This window comes from Astyanax mexicanus, chromosome 20 (genome assembly GCF_023375975.1).
Source record: "Astyanax mexicanus isolate ESR-SI-001 chromosome 20, AstMex3_surface, whole genome shotgun sequence".
NCBI classification, from domain to species: domain Eukaryota; kingdom Metazoa; phylum Chordata; class Actinopteri; order Characiformes; family Acestrorhamphidae; genus Astyanax; species Astyanax mexicanus.
In genome coordinates this window covers 21807982-21828189 of record NC_064427.1, presented here as the reverse complement: position 1 = coordinate 21828189, position 20208 = coordinate 21807982, and the positions used below count along the sequence as shown (strand labels likewise).

At 40.3% G+C, this 20208-nt stretch overlaps 1 protein-coding gene across 1 annotated transcript in view; it reads left to right on the top strand.

The window, feature by feature from the left end:
• Positions 1 to 20208, top strand: part of loxl2a (lysyl oxidase-like 2a) — a 54433-nt gene that overhangs the window by 8659 nt on the left and 25566 nt on the right. The window lies entirely within an intron of this gene.

Here is a 20208-nt window from a genome sequence, read left to right as displayed (position 1 = left end):
CCATTTCCACCCTCAGGGTTGCCAGGTATAGAACAGAACAGCACGCGAACAGTGTGTTGCAGCAATGGAAAACAGTGAGCTTGGGTTATTTTTCTGCTGAACAGGTAATCACTGAGCTTCAGGAAGGTTTGCTAATCATAGCTGGGCAATTGACCACAACCTTTAGCATAGTAGAGATCTGGCAACCTGCATAAGCTTTCCAGAAAGCTCTTTCCAGTGTTTGAAAATTGGACTTCTATACACTTTTTACACACTTATATTTATTACTGGGTTGAAAGCTCTCTCCAGAAATTGAAAAGAAGCTTGCCGTAAACCACGCAATAAAATAATTCAGTTACACGGAGAAACACCAGTTCGCCATGAAAAGCTTTAGCAGGCTCAAACCATCACCCTGTTTCACAAAAGATGAGATTACACTGAGAACTTAGTCTTAAAAAGTCTTAAATTTAACAAGGCTTTCCCCCAAAATAAACCAAGCCCAGAACTAGTGCTGGGAACAGTTGCGGAATCATGTATTTAGTACAAGTTCTCAAATTCTTACTGTATACTTACTCAAATACTTAAGAATAAGATATTAATTTAATGTACAAAAGTTAATGTAAAGACAATGACGCAGCCATGCCCATTCGTAGCATAAATCAGTCTGATTTGAGCTGCTGTGCTGTAGATTATGTAACACTGTGGTGAGTGTGTTCGGTTAGCTTCTCCAGTTCTGGATCTGAAGCTGTTTCTGGAAGGAACGGAGAGAACACGAGTCCGGGGGGAGGAATTCCCTCTGGTGTCCAACAGAACAAATATCTCAGTGTACAGGATTTGTTCCGAAACCCCCAACACACCCATTACAGCCGGAGCAGCGGTACGACCTCGCTCTGCTCCTCAACAAGATCTACAGCTTCCTGTAACAAACTGAGATAGAGCAGCTCTGCAGACGCTCATCTGGATATAATACAGGATTTCCCATATTACAACCCCCCAACACACACACACACACACACTGACTTTAATCAGACAGCCTGACAAATAATCAGACTTACCAAACTCCCTCTTAAACAATATCTATTTATTTAATCAGACAAAGACTCTGATCTCCACTTCTTTAGTTTGGTGCTGGACTAATTTTTGGAGGAACTGTTTCTACTTTTTGGTGGTTGGTGTGAAGCAGTGGATAACACTGGAGACTTCAGACTCTGAAACATGTCATGTGTTGGTTGATTGACAGCGTGTGGGGTGAGATGAGGAAACAGTATACATGCAATTTGTCCTCCTGAGCGATCATCTCAAGATGTTCCGTAAGCTCTTTTGGCTCTGCGTTGGTGGGATTTCGCAGCTTTGCGGTCGTCCATATGGTTCTGATGGAGGATCTGATGAGTCAGGGCTTCGGTACTGGGGATCATCTTTCCACCACTGTCTTTACGGCCTGAGCCCACTGTACGCCGGAGCGATGACCTCATGTCTGTGGTGATTCAGAAAGGAAACATGTAGCTCACATGTGCTGCCTGGTGTTTGGCATCATCTGAGATCATTTAAAGATCACTGAGAAAAAAATAACTCTGTAAGAAGTTGATAGTGTGAATGTATTTAATATTTATCTGTGTGAATATTATTATAAAATTGGTTCCTTTGTCCTGGATACAAAACGAGACTGAGATGGTTGGGTATGGAGGAGGTTCTACAGGTTCTGTATGGATCCTGCAGCACATTTAACCACAGATGTTGCTACAGCTGGACCTGTAGATCCTGCTCTACACTTGTTGGTTTGAGCTGAAGCTGCAGAGTCCCCGCTGCTCCATTCATGCTGGATTGGTGATAAATCTGGAGACCGAACAGGACAAGGTAGTCTGCTGAATTCACTATAAGTATAAGTCTCACCAGGAGGTACACTACCCAAAAGTATCCCCTCAGAGGAAAGCGCAGCGACTCGGTTCTGATACATCAGCTCACAGAAACCTTGTGCTGATCGACATCACCCTAGAAGTGATAAGGGGAAAGAGCGCCATCTACTGTACCCATCCAGAGAGAGCACGGCCAATTGTGCTCTCTCGGGGCTACAGCAGCTGATGGCAAGATACATGAACAGGATTTGAACCGGTGATCTCCTAATCATAGTGGCAGTGTTTAACCTATAGGCTAAATTTAAAGCTCGATCTCATGTTTAAATTAATCAATATTGCATAATTTTAAAAGAAGCTCCATCTGAACCAAAAAATATATTTTTTAAACTTACCCCTACACCATGGAGGGTGCTTTTGCCAGACTTTCAACCACCGTGGCAGAGGCATGTATAGTAATCAGCAGTTTCTCATCAGGAGGTACACTACCTGTCTTTGGGGAAAGAAGCACACTTATGCTTTCTTGTCGCATCCAAAAGCATTCCAGAGAACACAGTTCCACTGCCCCACACAATTCTGTTGGCAGTACTTCTCTTCTACATGGACTGTTGTTGATTTGCGTTCATTAATACTCAATATTTGTCATTTTGAGAGAGGGAACACACTGTCCTCACTGTGCTGAGCAGTTCCCATCATAAACCGTTGATTCAAAGCAGGAATTTGTTTATTGTTTATTTGTTGTTTGCTCTCCGGTGGCTCCGCCCACATTCCCCAGCATTACCGAGTGTTCCTGAGTGTTCCCTCACGCCGTACTGCTCTCGCACGTGTGCATGTTTGACTGTTTGTGGCGTTGTCACGGCAACCGCGGTGATCAAAGAGCCGTAATGTTCCTTTTTTCCACTGTTTTCTCTTCGAGTAATGACTTTACCACAGTCCCTCCCCCCCACAGACCCCCGGCCCTCGACGGGCCCTCGCTCGGCCCCCGTCCCCCTCAGGAATGCCAGTGGTCGGCAGGGGTAAAGTTGCTGACTGCTGGAAGGAATGACGTGATTGGTGGGAAATCCCGACGTGCAGACGAAGAGAAGACCCTTTTTACAGCGAAAAACGGAAAGACAGGGTGGGGGGGGGGTGTCTGAGGAAAAGTGAGGGAATCTCTTCCAGACAACCTTCGGAAGCCAGACCCCTCCACACACACAGCTCTGTTATGGCTACGCTGTGAAAAACGTGAAGTTTTGGAATGATACAGTAACTGATTACACTGGGTTTTTTGAGTTAACTCAACTCCAGTTTTAGTCTAAAGTTCTCCTCACTCACTTTATAACATTGATGATTGGTCACGTTGCATCTCAGTTTAATCAAGAATGCACATTGATTTAACCTTAAAAAACATTAGCAAATGATCTGAAATTGATTTAATACAGCAGCAAACTTTTTTGAGTTAACTCAACTTATCTAAAGTTCTCCCAACTCACATTTTTACCTTCTGTTTCTCAGTTTATTCAGTGACTACACTGTAAAGAATGTGAGGTCCGACCCAAAATGATACAGTAACTGATAACACAGGATTTTTTTGAGTTAACTTAACTTACTTCAATCTACAGTTCTCCTAACCTACATTTTGTACTTCTGTAACTCAGAAGTTACTTGTTTGATCAATGGCTAAACTGTAAAAGATAAAGTCAGACCGACTTGAAGTGATGCAGTGTTTGATTAGACAGTGTTTTTGAGCTGAAACTGATTAAATATTGTTTTTGATTACGGAGGATTTTTTTGAGTGAACTCAATTTTAATTTCTGAATCTCAGTTTGACCAATGGCTAAACTGTAAAAAACTGTGCTACAGAAACACACTTTAGAATCCCAAATCATAGCACATTTATCCATTATAAACCAGTTATTACACATCAATTGATCAATCAGATATCAATCTAGAGTGTAAACCACCACACAAAAGGTCAGAAGTAACATAATTCAAGGTTACTTTAGTTATTTTGATCACCAAAGATTGTGTCAGTTGTTTCGAAATTGTAAGATTGGGTTATGTTGGTTATTTCAAAGGATACACAATGTTGTCAGTTATTTTGATTGTGAAAACTCATGCTGTTTATTTTAATAACACACATTTTCTCAGGATTATGTTGCATAGAGTTTGTGAATGTAGGTTTTCTAAAACATTTTTAATGAATTGCTCAGAGCTAGTTTGCGTTTATATGTTTTTTTTAGTGCTGATTAGGTGCCGGTTGTTCAGTCTGAGACTTCAGAGGTTCTGAGATCCCTCAGTAGCCGAGCTGAAGGTCCAGACGGGCCGGATTCCTGTGGGCGTCTCTCCAGTGTCCCTGTTTTTATAAGGAAGAGCAAATCAGCTTTGTGTACTTTACTCACCAATGGACAATTTAGTGTCTCACACACACACACACACACACACACACACACACACACACAGAGCGTCCTTACACAGCTGACCTAGAAACTGTAAAATATCTTCACAAATATTATTAGATTAGTAGAAAATAGATCAGAGGGCTCGTTCTGCTGTTTACTGAACACACACTCAGTTTACACCCCTGTGTTTCTACATCGTGCAAAATGTTGTGTGTGTGTGTGTGTGTGTGTGAGCTGAAGCAGAATCTACTCACAATGCTCCTACAGAACCCTGCTCTCCTTCTCTGATACTGCAGGAACACCAGCTGTCAATTTCAGTCTGTCTTTATTATGATTGCTGACCCACTCAGTACTCAATATAATCTAATTAGTAATCTTACTTAAAAAAAAAAAAACACAAACCAATTATCTTAGAAAATGTTACACAATGAGTTAACACTTGGGTTTAACTAACTTTTAAAATAATAATTAATAATAATTACTATTCCAAGCAGCTTAATCGTTTAAAGTAAATTTGACATCATTTAGTTTTACAATTTTGAGTAGTTGTTTTTACTTCACATTGGGTACGGTAGCCCTGGGGGAGTGACTACACACTGACAGTAATTGTCAATGACAGCAGGGCATGCCCACCATATACAGTACCGGTCTAAAGTTTGGACACACCTTAAATTCAGTGTTTTTTCATTATTTTAAAAATGTTCTGCATTTTAGTAAACTAAAGAAAAAAACATATGAAATGTACTAAACAAAAACATGTTAAATTAACCAGAATATGTATTATATTTTACATCTCCGCTGGATTTTCTCAGTCAGTTTTATGAGGTAGAGTCACCTGGAATTCAGACATTCAGTTAACAGCTGTGCTGAACTCGATTTAATTACTTGAATTTCTTGTCTCTTAATAAAGTGTTTGAGAGCATCAGATGTAAAGTTGTGAAGAGGTAGAGTTGGTGTACAGTGAATAGCTCTATTTGAGTAACGTTCTAATCCATATTATAAGAAGCAAGAAAAAAATGACTTTAAGAAAAAATTACGGTCAGTCAATCCGAAACATTTTAAGAAATGTTTCGGATTATAATGATAAAACCGGCTCTCATCAGAACTGCCACAGGAAAGGAAGAGCAAGAGCTACATTGCATTACACTTTAAGGTACTACATGATTCCTTATGTGTTCCTTCATAGTCACCTGAAGACCCTGAGGGTTCTCCAGACTGTGTGATGAGCTGGTTTTGGGGTTCTGGGTCGAAGGGTCGTGGGTCGATGTTAGTGGAAGTTGCTGTATGAGTGTAACAGCTGTTCGGACCTGAGCAGTGTTTGTTTTTGTTTTGAGGTTAAAGGTCATTCCACACTGTGACCTCGTCTTCCTCACGTTTTAGTGCTGCTATAAACCGACCGTGGTCCTGTTCACCCTCAGCCTGACCAACTGCTCGGCTTCTACACACACCAAACACCAGAGTCCGGCACAGGTTACTCCACACAGTGTGTGACACACACCACCAGTCCATCTCAGTGACAGTGTCTAAAATAAGGTGGTATATATTAGGCGGCGAGTGAACAGTCAGTTCTTGAAGTCAATGCATTCATTTTGCTATCTGTTTCCTGTCCTACCTATTTGTTTGTGCTCGTCAGTCAACTTTGCATGCAATCAAATCCTCACACCAATGTTTTTACTTCAGAATTTAGTAGAAATTCTTCTCTGGACAGTAGACACAGTAACTAAGTTTCAGGAAGAATCTATAAAACATTGAGGAGGTGTCCCATGACTTTTGTCCATGGTGTGTCTGTTAGGAAGTGTCTTTTAGGTCCTGGTTATTGTAGATCTTCCATCAGTTATCTTCTGTAAACAGCAGATGAAGTGATGATGTCACAGAATGGCAGATGCTACATCTGCATAAACATGCAATGGGCAAAGAGTGTGTTTAGTAACAACGCTGGGTGTACACACACACACACACACACACACACACACACACACGTGAATTCCATTGCTCACTGTGGGAGAGTTTCCACCACCTGTTTACAAGCAGAAATGACTCAAACCGCTTCAGATTTAATCAGATTTATATCCGATGGCGTTTCTGTAATTCCCACTGCTCAAAACTCTTCGCAGAACTAATGTGACTGAGTCATGTTACTGTTATATCCTTTAGTATTATTCTACTGACCATGAGGGGGCGCTCAAAGTAAGGTATGTATTCACTGTAGGGCACGTTCAAACTTCCCAGCGTATTTTGCTTCAGTATTTTGTCGCCACATGGATCCTAGGGTATTCCAAGCATTTGCAAAAATGATGCTAAGCGTTTCCCACGTGGTTGCTGTGGTGTTGTTAAGTGGTTGCTATGTTGTTGCTATTGTATCCCAAATGGAAGTGGTTGCTATGGAATTCCAGGTGAGTGACATGGTTTCGCATTAGTATGGTTTTGCTTCTACATGGTTGCAACGTGGTCCCTGGCATTTATTTAGACTTTGCTAAGCGGTTTCTATGTAGTTACAATGGTATCCTAGGCTGTTGCTAGGTGGCTGATATGGCAGTAGTTAATGCAAAGTGGAAGTGGTGGCTAAGGAATTCCAGGTGGTTGCTACAGTGGTTACTAGGTAGTTGCAATAATATTACAAGCAGTGCCTCATTTTAATTGTCAGGGCCTCCTTATTCTACCAATGAAGTGTGGAGTTTCTTTGAGCTTGTTAATGGATGTAAAAATAGTGATTTTCTTGCATCAAATACTCTGCAGTGGTGATCAAGTGCACTTTCCTTTCCTTCCTCCCATCGTGAGATGCTCCACCTCCACCATGTTTGACAGATGCTGTTCAGATGTTACAGTCACAGGTTAAAGTATAGGTGCAGCTGAAATATTGCTGACTCACTGTAATTCAGCAGAGGCGGAGATACGTCACAGTAATTAATCCTCATGTCTGACTGTTTATAAGCTGTTTCACATTCTGTAGAAAGAGAGAGAGGAATCCAGCCTGCTGAAGATCTGCAGAGTGACGCAGACGCTCTGACATACTGTAAACATCTCCGGTCCCAGCATAAATACTGTCTGACCACTGGTTATACTGGACATACCACTGATCAGCATGAAGATCTGACCAACACCTCTCCATGAAGATCTGATCGAAGTGAAGATGCTCCATATTAAAATACAATCCAACTCAGTTTGACCCAGGAACATTACCTCTATTCCATACAGTGGGAGTCTTCCAAAAGTAGTTTCTTTAAAAATCTAGGTGGTTGCTGTGGTGTTGCTATGTGGCTGCAAGGTTTTTGCTATAATATCCCAAATGGAAGTGTTTTTTATGGAATTCCAAGGGGTTGCAATGGTTTTGCTTTAGTAAGTGGTCACTACAGGGGTTGCTATGGAATTCCAGTGTTTCCAGTAGTTGCTGTGGTAGTTGCTTTAGGATCCTAAATGAAAGTGGATGCTATAGAATTCCAGGTGGCTGCTACAATGATGCTTAGTGGTTTCTAGGTAGTTGCAATGGTATCCCAGGCAGTTGCTAGGTAGCTGCTGTTGTGTTGCAGACTGGTTGCTGTGGTAGTTGTTATGGTCTCCCAAATGGAAGTGGTCCCTATGGAATTTTAGTCAGTTGCTACTATGTTGCTTATTTGTTTCCAGGTAGTTGCAATGGCATCCCAGGCAGTTGCTGCTGTATGTGGTTCCTATTATTGTGTTGCTAGATGGTCGCCCTGTCTGTCTGTCTGTCAGTCTGTACATCATCAGTATACACCAGAGATCCAATTCTACTGAAAGCAATACAGGCACATATTGTAACACTGCCGCCACCATGTTTAATTGACAAATCCCTCACTGTATGAATTTATTGACACAGTAAGTTCAGGAGTTCACATTTCTGTGGTTCTCTGGAGTTCTGAGCACAAAAGGAGCATGTTTGGGCAAAAACCCAGTAAATGGAGAGGAGAGGGGGAGCAGGGGAGCAGGCAGGGTGCGTCCGCGGTTACGTTCTGGGGTGATCAGTGGAATTCTACAGAATTCAGATATCACTTCTACAGAAAACAGCTGCACTCTCCCACACTGAACTCCAGAACCTCTAATACTGCAACAACTGGCCATCATTTCATTCATTAGGAACACCTAGTACAGTTACAGCCTCAGAGCTTTTTTTGTGTGTGTGTATGTATGTTAATGTGTGTGTGTGTGTATGTGTGAGCTGAAAGGGTAAAGGTCCAGTTTGAGACAACCTGTTGACCCTCTGCTGAGTCTCACACACACACACACACTGACCTCTCCCTGACTCAGTGATGAACCCAGGAGACTGCAGACGGGCCGGGTTTGGTATAGTGGTGTGATAATGTGGTGGACGTGAGTGTGTGTGTGTGTGTGTGTGTGTGTGTGTGAGTGTGTGATATTTTCATATTTAGCTGTTGTTCCACGCTGATAATAAGACAAAAACTGACAAAACAGCTTCCACTATTTCTCTCTTTCTCTCTCTCTCTTTCTTTTCTTCTTTCTTTTTTTCTTTGTCTTTCTCTCTCATTCTGTCTCCCTCTGTCTCTCTCTCTCTCTCTCTCTCTCTCTCTCTCTCTCTTTCTCTCGTTCTGTAACGGGCACGTTTTTGGCCAACGTGACTCGGTTGGACCACAGGAAGTGAATAAGGGGGAGACGTCTGGCACGGCGTCTGTTCACACACACACACACACACACACACACACACACTCTCTCTCTCTCTCTCTCTCTCTCTCTCTGAGAAGTCGTATAAAGCAGTGTTATAAGTATGTTAATGTAAAAGTTCTAATCCAGATCGGGTTCTGTTGGGTTCTGTAGTAAAGGCAGTGGTTCTGTACAGAACGTTTTCACCCAGCTGTTCCATTAGAACAAAACAACAACAACAAATACATACTGGATCCCTGAGTATCTATTAATTCCATTTAAGTGAGCTGGAACAGGATCACTACATGTCCAGCCAATTACAGAACACTGCAGGTTCATATTGGATTATTTTTACCACTCAGTTATTATACACTGAAGATTTGTACTGGATTACTGTCAACACTCAATTACAACTGTCAGACTAAAGAAACTACACTCTTCAGATGTATACTGGATAATAATACTCACACTGCAGATTCACACTGGACAATTGTGATTCATAGTGGATTAACAGCACATCTCCATGACAATAAAATCTATACAGTGCAGATTCATACTAGACTGTAACTGCATCACAGTGATTTCTGCTACACTGTGGACACTACTCTCGGGAATTCTACAAATTCATACTGGATGGAATCTACAGAAGGCAGAATCAATATATCTATTATCTGACTGCACTGTACAGTACAGACTGCCAAACAGTAGAACACACACACCTCCTTGTCTCCAGTCATCTGTTCCTCACCTCATTTCCACCCAAGGAAACAGTGCGAGTGTGTGTGAATGAATAGGTGTGGTTGCTGTGTGTGTGAATGTGTGTGTGTGTGAATAGGTGTGGTTGCTGTGTGTCTGGCAGTGGCGTGTGAGTTAACACCAATCACACACACTTCATCCATCGCTCAAAAACAGACGGACACAACAGGGGCCTGCTCACATTCTCTAAATTAGAATAAAAGCTCCATTAATGCTGAGTTGAATTAAGTTGAGTGAGCCGTCAACCGTGCACTGTGCAGTTTGATTTTCTCTATCATAACGATGAGAAAAGTACACATTGCATGACTTGAAGCGCAAAAAATGCATGTACTAATTCTCTTGATTAATCAGTGGTGTGTTTTGGGCGTAACGTGAAATAAACCAATCCGCATGTTACTTGCTTATCATTTCCTTTAGGAGCCAGGTGAGCTCTGTTTTGGCGGATTGCTATTTTAACAGCACAGCTACCTGGACGTGTCCAACACTTCTCAGCAGAGGAAACTGCGCTGCTGGTTCACGCTGTGAAGGAGCTCCAGCAGCTTATTTACGGGAACAGTAATTTTATTTTATTTAGTGTTGTGTTTATTGTTGATGTAAAAGTTGCTGCCAAGATAGTAATACGCCAGAAGTTTACCTGAACACACCTCATTTTCAGACCACCACGCCCATCAGTGTAGATATATTTGTGAACTTCATCGCTATTTAAACGATGCAGGCAGAAGGCTTGAAAATAGACTGTAAGTGGTGTGTAAGATAGTAATGAGCATCACAATATATCACATAGTGCACTGCAGACACTAGAAGCTGCTCTGCTAGAGCACAGCGGTAAAAACAAAGGATCAGAATTGAAACAGTTTCCCTACATTCAGAATAGCTTAAGGATTTGTGGCATTCTTTTATTTTAGTCCCAGTGTAAACTATAGAAGTCAAACTTAACAAACTTTAAAAGTGAGCTGGTAAAGGGAGGTTATATATTTGTCTTAAAGGAGTACTCTGGTGTAAAATGGACTTTTGGTCAGTGACTGTAGTAAAACATGATAAAAAGGCGACGCCCGGAGCTTTAAATAAGCGCTATAGGATTTGAACAGTGGTTTTTAATACGCTCCTTGTGCAGTTTTAAAGTTATTAATGCCTCGTTTTAAATGTCAGTGCTCTCCCAATTCTAGTAAGGAGGTGTGGAGCTACTTTGAGCTGGATAACGGTGGAAAAAGCGATTTATCTGGGAAAAATATGCCCCAATACAGCCGTTGTACAGAGTGCTGAGCAAAAAGCACAAAATTACTGTATCTCAGAAGCTGTAGGAGAGCGGAGGTGTGCTATTTAACAAAGGTAAGTACTTTTTTATCATGTTTTACTACAACAAAAGTCTATTTTACACTGGAGTTCTCCTTTAAGATGGATAGTGTTGTAGATGATGTTTTTGGCTGAACTATCGCTTTAATAGTCCTGTTTCCAGCAGTAGTTTAGTAGACCGCTGGTTTGGTATGGTGTTGTGGTGCTGCCGGTGGGTGACCTCTCGCAGTCCTGCTTTATTTGGCTCTTGTTTTTTAACACCATTCTCTGAATTTAGCGCTCAGTTCCCATTACAGGGTGGGGAAAACCATTAACTGGAGCGACTCGCTATTAAACACCTTTAATATATATATGCTTAGGCTGGAGTCCAGAAACACAGTGTGCTGCTGAGCCTCTGCTGCTGTTTTTACCATTTAAACAACATTTTACAACATAAATGCTTCATTTTACTGCACTTTATTTAACCATTGGGCTGTAATAGTAGCCTATAGCCTTAATTTTCTATTAAACGGCTCATATCCTACATTTTTCTCATATTACATTTTTCCCCAGATGCCAAATTCATTACACTCTACTATTAAAGCTTTAATTATAGTAGTTTTACTACATTTGATAACTTATTATAAATATCAAATATGGGCTTTACTATTTATAAATATATATCTACAGATTCTAGTAGATCAGTGGAGCGAGAGAATTCGATTTTCTAACATTCTCCTCTGTCAGACCTGTCAGTGAGTCAGTGTGAGGTTAATTAGACTGGTCTTCAGTACTGGTCTCTACTTGTCCAGTCTTAAGCCTGTGGGCTTATCTCAGGATTGATGGTGTCGGCTGAATCCTGAACGTTGGTTCTGTAGATAGTAGATAGTTCTGGATCTTCTGAAGTCAAGTCTTTAATGTTGGAAACACATTAAAACACTGTGGTCCACGCTAGACATGTTCAGAACGGTTCCATACATGATTTATGGAGCTTAATCTGGAACTTGATGATTGAAGATCATGATTAAAGTGCTTCTGTGAGGTCGGAGATCTTTAGGTATTCATGTTTTTAATTTCCTCATCTAGCGCACGTGAGAGTTTATGACACCAAATTGGTCATAATTCATTTTAACTTGGCAATTTTCCATGTTCCTTTGTTCTGTTGCTGTGCCTGAGCTGGACTGTGATTGGCTGCTCTGTACTGTACCTCACTGAGTGTAACATTCTTTATATCTTTAGCTTGAGTGGGTACCCTACTTGTATTGGATTCAGGTGAAATGTAGCCTCTGCCTAGAAGCTAAAGGAGGTGGTGGAATGTGGTGGAATGTAATGAAAGCTAACAGAAGGTGATGAGCACTGATGGAATACTAATTGAAGGTGATGGAATCTAATGGATGGTAATAAAAACTGATAGAAGGTGGTGGAAGGCTTATAGAAGGTTATAAAAAGTGATGAAAGTTAAGGGAAAGTTGATAAAATGCTTATAGAAGCTGATCGAAGCTTATGAAAGGCAATAAAGGTAATGGCAGGTTATGGAAGGTAATGGAAGGTGGTTAAAGGTGATGGAAAGTTATAAAAGCTAATGGAAGGTCATAAAAAGTTAAAAGGTTAAAGGTAATGGAAGCCAATGGACCGTGGTTGACTGTGATGGAAGGTAATGGAATGATGGCAAATGATGGTGGAATATAATGAAAGGTAATAAAAAGCTAATGGATAGGGATTAAAGCAAACTAAAGATAAAGAACGCTGATAGAAGATGATGGAAGGCTGTTGGAATGTGATGGAAGCCAATTGAAAGTGGTTGGCTGTGATAGATTGGCTGATAAAAAGATTAAGGAAAATAATGGAAAGTAGTAGGTGCTGATAGAAGTGATAGAAGCTTATAACTCATGGAAGGTGATAAAAGGCTAATAGAAGCTTGTGGAAGGTTATGGAAATTGATAGAGGGTCATTGAAGGCTTTTAAGCCTATTGAGAGCCTGACAGGAGGCTGATAGAAGCTTGTGGAAGGTGATTGAATTGATGGAAGGTAATATTGGGTCATTGAAGGCTGTTGAGGGGCTGATAAAACGCTAATGGAAGCCTGTAAAAGATGATGGAAGGTGATAAAAGACCATTGAAGGCTGTTGAGAGGCTGATAGAAGCTTGTGGAAGGTGATGGAAGGTGATAGAGTGTTATTCAAGACAGCTGAGAGGCTGACAGGAGGCTTATAGAAGCTAGTGGAAGGTGATGGAACTGATGGAAGGTGATACAGGGTCATTGAAGGCTGTTAAGAGGCTGATAGAAGCTTGTGGAAGGTGATGGAAGGTGATAAAAGATCTTTGAAGGCTGTTGAGAGGCTGATAGAAGCTTGTGGAAGGTGATGGAATGTGATATAAGGTCATTGAAGGCTGTTGAGAGGGTGATAGAAGCTTGTGGAAGGTGATGGAATGTGATATAAGGTCATTGAAGGCTGTTGAGAGGCTGATAGAAGCTTATTAAAGGTGATGGAAGGTCATTGAAGGCTGTTAAGAGGCTGATAGAAGCTTGTGAAATGTGATGTAATGTGATAGAGGGTCATTGAAGGCTGTTAAAAGGCTGATAGAAGCTTGTGGAAGGTGATGGAAGGTCATTGAAGGCTGTTAAGAGGCTGATAGAAGCTTGTGGAAGGTGATGGAAGGTGATAGAAGGTATTTGAAGGCTGTTGAGAGGCTGATAGAAGCTTATGGAAGGTGATGAAATGTGATAGAAGGTATTTGAAGGCTGTTGAGAGGCTGATAGAAGCTTATGGAAGGTGATGAAATGTGATAGAAGGTATTTGAAGGCTGTTGAGAGGCTGATAGAAGCTTGTGGATGGGAATAGAAAGTAAAAGAGGGTAATTGAAGGCTGTTGAGAGGCTGATAGAAGCTTGAAGGAAGCTGATGGAAGATGATACAGGGTTATTAAAGGCAGTTGAGAGGCTGACAGGAGGCTGATAGAAGCTAGTGGAAGGTGATGGAAGGTGATAGAGGGTCATTGAAGGCTGTTAAAAGGCTGGTAGAAGCTAGTGGAAGGTGATAGAAGGTCATTGAAGGCTGTTGAGAGGCTGATAGAAGCTTGTGGAAGGTGATGGAAGGTGACAGAGGGTCATTGAAGGCTGTTAAAAGGCTGACAGAAGGCTGATAGAAGCTTGTGGAAGGTGATGGAAGGTGATAGAGGGTCATTGAAGGCTGTTAAAAGGCTGACAGAAGTCTGATAGAAGCTAGTGGTGTCGTGGAAATCGACAAAGACAGTCAACGAGCCGGGATGCCAAAAAGAGAAGGTTTTTATTTTGAAGTTGCAAAAAGCAAAAATAAAGCGAAAGCAATGGATGAAGAATGAGAGTAGTCAGGAAAGTCGGAAAAGCCCCTTTCTGTGTCGACTGGGCATTTTTATACAGTCCCCCCCTGCATACATGAGGCAATCCCCTCGTGATCTGTTTTGGAACAGGTCACTACCAAATATAAAAAGAGGAACAGAAACTGCACGTACCAGAAGATAAGCTTTTTAGGAGAGAATAATTCATGAATCAGAAAGCTCTATTTTACTATGACAAAACAGTTTCCAGGCAAACCTGATTTTCATTCCTTGAGGAGAGAATAATTCATAAATCAGAAAACACCATTTGCTATGACCCGCTAGTCTCCAGGCAGAACTCAATTTTCATCTCTTTAGGCCTCAAATCTGAGCCTGTATGTCCCAGGAGCAGAGAATACACAGTTCACATAAAATCAATGATAACATACTGATTGAATGATTAACAGGATGAATATTGAATGATTAACAGTAATAATCAGTATAATTGATTATGAATACATGAAGTAAATCAGGAATACATGGAATAAATGTTGATTTTCCCCCACATTTCCCCCCTTTTAATCAAAAATTTTCATTTTGATTATACAATAATAAAAAAAAAAAAATAATAATAATAATAATTTTCAACACATAAATGCTGATTACAATGATATCTGTGATGGTCAAATGCACAATGTCCTGCTGTTGTCCTGCTCCCAGAGCAACAAGGAAAAAATACATGAAAATCATCGTCTATAGTGGTTTGGCTTCCTTTTTCTCGTAGACTACCTCAGCCCCACGTACGAAGAGCTTTATTCTGGCTTTTGATGTCTGCAATATCAGTGAATGAAAAGTATGAGTTGGTGTGTGATAAGACTATGTGTGTTTTTAATGAGATGTGTTAAGAGTCTTTGTATGTAGTGTACTTTGACGCAAACGAAACGTTGCTGAATGAGTTACTTCCTCAATTTCGCTCCTCGGTCACAGCCAGGCACTGACGCCCCTGCTGTGTGCTGTCTGCTGCTGTGGGCAATTTCAGCTGCCCCTCCTTCCTGCTGCGGCCTTCGTCTGAGTCAGACGATTCAGCTGCTGCTGTCTCATCTCCTCCCGCTTGCTCTGTGAGCGATCTCTGTTGCTGCACAGCTGTAGAACCCTCGCCTTTCAGTTGATCTGCGTGCGTTGTTCTCTCAGTCACCTGGAAAGGCTCAATCCAGCCATGCTCGTTCCCCTTTCGTGCGCAATGGCGGAGTAGCCCTCACTCTGTGTCTGGACTGGTCCACCTTTGCACCACGTTCTCCTTCTCCCCCTGTGTAAACAGATCTGAAACAAGACTTTCGATTCGTTATAATCATGTTTAAGGTTCTCTATTCATTTTGGAAGTCTGTTAAGGGGTCCTCCGTGTCTCCTTCCTGCAAGTTAAAATACATGGTTAAAATACATTTATCACACTTAACTTGAGCTCTAATTTCCCCTTGGAAGTTAATTATTTCATATTTAAATTTTGTCTGTGCACAGATTTCAGCCCAATTTTGTTTTCTTACCTTCTTCGGTTGTCCTTATTTTCAGTTATACTCAATCATGATCTTTTACTGTCAAAAGTGCTTTAAATCCCTAACATTTAGTCATTTTTCAATTTTAAATTGCAACATTTAATTATCATCACCATTAATTACTGTTTTTTTTTTTTTTTTTCCCTTACTTTTGTTCACATTCCTTTCCCTTTTAGTGTAACTGCTTCCCCATGGCTATAACTAATCTCTTATAGCCAAATTAGCTTTTACAAACACTTCCAATTTTCACCACCTAGTTTACCACTAGACACACACTATGTCTCATGCACACACACAAACACACACACAAGTACACATAAACAAACTCAAACACTTCTACTTCCACTCTCACAAACACTAACCAAGCTAAAGATCACACACCTCAATTCTGCACCATCATTGTACAGACCATATTTTACTGCTTCACAGCCCAAAGCTGCTGCTTTAAACGCACCTGCTGTTAAACCTACCACTGAATGCTTCCTGCATATCCTCTTATATTGTATTGATAGTGCTACATAGATAATAAATAAGGAACAAACATATGGAAATATATCTGAATCATGTTTATTATCATTGCTCCATGCAAAGTTTTAATGATCAGCTGCTCTATTCTCCCATTCATCTCCACACTGATTGATAGAATATCAGGGCCCAAAGTTTTAAACTCTGCACAAACTACACATAATGTGGCTTTTGTCTCAGGAATGGTTCCATGTTGATGTACTGGGCTTTCTTGGGTTACTTTTGCTTTAACTTTTGCATCACCGCTTGTGGCTATATTATTTTACCTGCCACTTTAATTTTCTGCGGTGTGCTATTTATTAAGAAATTATGATTCTGACTTTATTCAGTTCCCAAGATTTTTATAAAGCCTTGATTTCTAGTTTTAGTTGATTTTATTTAGTGCTTTAAGAATTGGGATAAGTGGAACGTGATTATTTTTCTCTGTATCAATCGTTCCATTACAGACAATAATATTATCAATATTAATAAACACAGATGTTATGCTTTGCTTTGTCCACGTTATTATAGCAAGTAAATCCGAGCAATGCTTTACATTTACTTTTCAATATTTTCAATATGTATTTATGCATATACAATGCCAAGCAGATTGCTTTTCACAATTATCAACAATACATATATTTCCTTAAACAATTTATCAAATCCCACTTACTGTTTCCCTTGCTCCAAAAGTGGCTCACATGTTGAATAGTGAAAGTTCAATTTTGTGATTTCTAAGTTTCTTATTTCTTCTTTTTAAATTAGGATTGGGTGTGTCTTAAAGTTAAGACTGTTACAATATTGCTGAGAGTAATTGCTCATCTGCATAGAGGTTGTTTTAAAACCAAACTTTAAAAGATAAAACAAGCTAAAAGTTTAAAAAATGCTCTATATCTATAAAATAATTATTGGGCAAATAATGGTGGTAATAATGATCATCTATTTACCTCTCCCCCTTTTTCTGAAACAGAATTTCTGTTTCAGAGAACTTAACACAAAATTGCTTCACCCTCTTTACTGTCCATTGGGCCGGTCTGCCCTGCCCAGGCCTCCACTGAACACACAGCCCATCACGTCATTCATCCACTCACTCTCCCCCTGGGCTGCGCTTCCCTTCCACGATGTTTTCTCCGTTTTCTGTTGAAATGCATGTGGTGGTCAGATCGAGACTGTGCCTGTCTTAGGTTGTCCCTGTGTAATATGTTGGGATCTTACCCGTCTTTGGCTAACCAGCCTAGCCCACTGAACCACACACAGCGTAGCAGCACTGCTTTATCAACATTCAGTGCTGTAGTGTTTCTGCAGGGAGCACAAACCCAGGTATGTCACACTGTCACAAACTCACACTCTGGTGTTCGCCGTGAAAGCCTGTGCAAGGCACCGAGTACCCATGGTTTATTATTTGTTATTATTGTATACAGATTTTCCTTATTACCATCAGTATCACCCTTTCTCTCCCACTGAATTTAGCTTAAATTATTTGCTTTGATAACACTGCTCTGGAATAGACCCAAAAGAGTGCATGTCAATGGATAATTATTCAGATTTGGCATCTGTATCTCACAGATGTACCACAAGGTTAAATTTTGGTCCAGTTTTATTTAATATATACATAAATTATATTGCTGGCTCTGCTTCTCAGATTGCAAACTTTACCATTATGCAGATGAAACAATTTTATATTGCTTAGCTGATTTTGTTCATGCTACAGCCAGAAAATTATGCATTTGTTTTATAGATGGCATTGTATAAGCATGAAAACTAAATCTATGCCGTTTTCCAGATCTCTTTCTAGTCTAATTTAATACTGTAAAGCAAAACAGAGAGCTGCATTTTCAAACACATTTTATTTCCCCTTATTTAAAATGAGAAAGACCCAATTCACTAAAGCTTGTAGTTTCATTTTCAAATAAATAAGGTTTTTTTCTCATTGGTTTCTGAAATCAACTATCCCTCTTATGAGGATCAAAATGTAACATAGAGAAATTAGATATTACATCCGTCTTATATAAGTCTCATTCAGCTAGGACTGAACTGAGATCAGTCTGAATGAGAAACGAATAGTAAGATAATTGACTAAATCACCTGATAAAAAGCTGTGTTTGGAATGGCTCACTCATTAATTCATTCACTATTCACTATGTAGCATTTTCTATTTATTAAACTTATTTATTTAACAATCAAACAAGAAACCATGTTTATTTGTCCTGCTCTGAGGACATCTGACACAGCAGTACTGCATGGCATAGTATATTTTGGAATTTCCAGTTACTTTTATTTTTAATTTGTTTTGCTAACCAACCCCATAATCCCTTTATTAAATTCTATAAATTCTATCCAGTCACATACCTCTCCGACATTATTCAACAACTTAATTATTTATATTAACATTTTTCCCAACCTTGCTTACGTTAAAGTACACTGTACTCATGATTGGGTATTCACATTTTCACATTTTTATTTTAGAACTGTCTTATAGCGTATGCATATGTATATTATATTATATTTCTATTTCACATTAGTCACTGTCATAATAGATGTCATTGCACTTTACTCTGTTAATTATTTAATTATTTATGACCATTAGTAACATCTACCGCACTGCTCCGTTTACAGATAGATCTTCACCTTGTATAGTTAGGGTTTTTTATATCCTTATATTTTCTTATATGTATATATATATATATATATCTACCCATACAAAAGCCTTTTTCCCCTGTTTTCACTGTGTATTATTCTATTTCCCTACTGAACTTATGTTCTATTTTCTATGATATCTCACAAGCGTTAATTCACAAATAACCAACCTCTCAGTCTAAAACCAATATTCTGGACCAACTCCACCTACTTCACCTTGGACTCCTCCCCTGCAGTGGGACTCATCCATTTCCTATTTCGTTGTCACTCACGACTTCGTACACACACTCTTTAATTCGCTGCCATACACTTTCTCACTCACTGCCACACACACATTCTTTCTCTCCGCCAACACAAGATACACATTTTCTGTTTCTCTCTCAGGAAAACTGGACCCGCACACTTTCACACTCACAGGTACACTTTTAATCCCTTTAACAGACACTCGTACACCCTTTTCTTTTCCTCTCTGTCAGTCGCACTGTCGCACACACTTCTGTTTCACTCACTCTAAACAGGAAAAGACGAGAGGATAAAACCCAGACAGAAAAATTTAGAAGTGAGAAAAGAACGGAAGCGGTGCGGAGCAAAGCCAAAAAAAATTTAGATAGCAAAAAAATTTTTATAAGACACTTGTCTTTCGGCATCCCCGTTCATTTTCCCTTAGAAAAATGTACTTTAACAAAGTTTCCCCTCTGGCCCGAAACCCCCCGCTCTCAACACACAGATGAGGGATCGATCCATTTTTCTTCACCAGCAGGTTCGCGACTCTATCGCTGTGCCTATGTGCTCACAGCCCCGTCAGACTGTGCCCTCCGTTTTCTCACAAAAAACCAGGGGAAAAAATCTTTAACCTTTAAATATCGTCATACAAAGGCGGGTTATCCGGCCCCAGGAACCAGTTTCTCTGGGTTATGCCCCAAATCTCGGATTGAGGCAAACACACAGCACCAAAGAATTACAGGTTCCTCCTTTTGCCTCTAACCTCTTCACATCAACTCAGACTGTGTGCCAGGGGGCTCAAACCAGACGAAGAAAGATATAAAAATATACTCACACGTGGTGCGGCTGCAGCGGCCCCGGACACCCCTCGACCCCCAGAGAAAACGCCTTTTCCTCTAAAAAACAGTTGAGGTTCTAAGGTTGGGTTTCTTTTTTTTTTTTAACCCAAGAGCGTCCTCCGCTTTTCTTGCAGGGTCTAGAGGTCCCGGTGCACGAGCAGCCCACCCAGGGACGCCAATTTGTCGTGGAAATCGACAAAGACAGTCAACGAGCCGGGATGCCAAAAAGAGAAGGTTTTTATTTTGAAGTTGCAAAAAGCAAAAATAAAGCGAAAGCAATGGATGAAGAATGAGAGTAGTCAGGAAAGT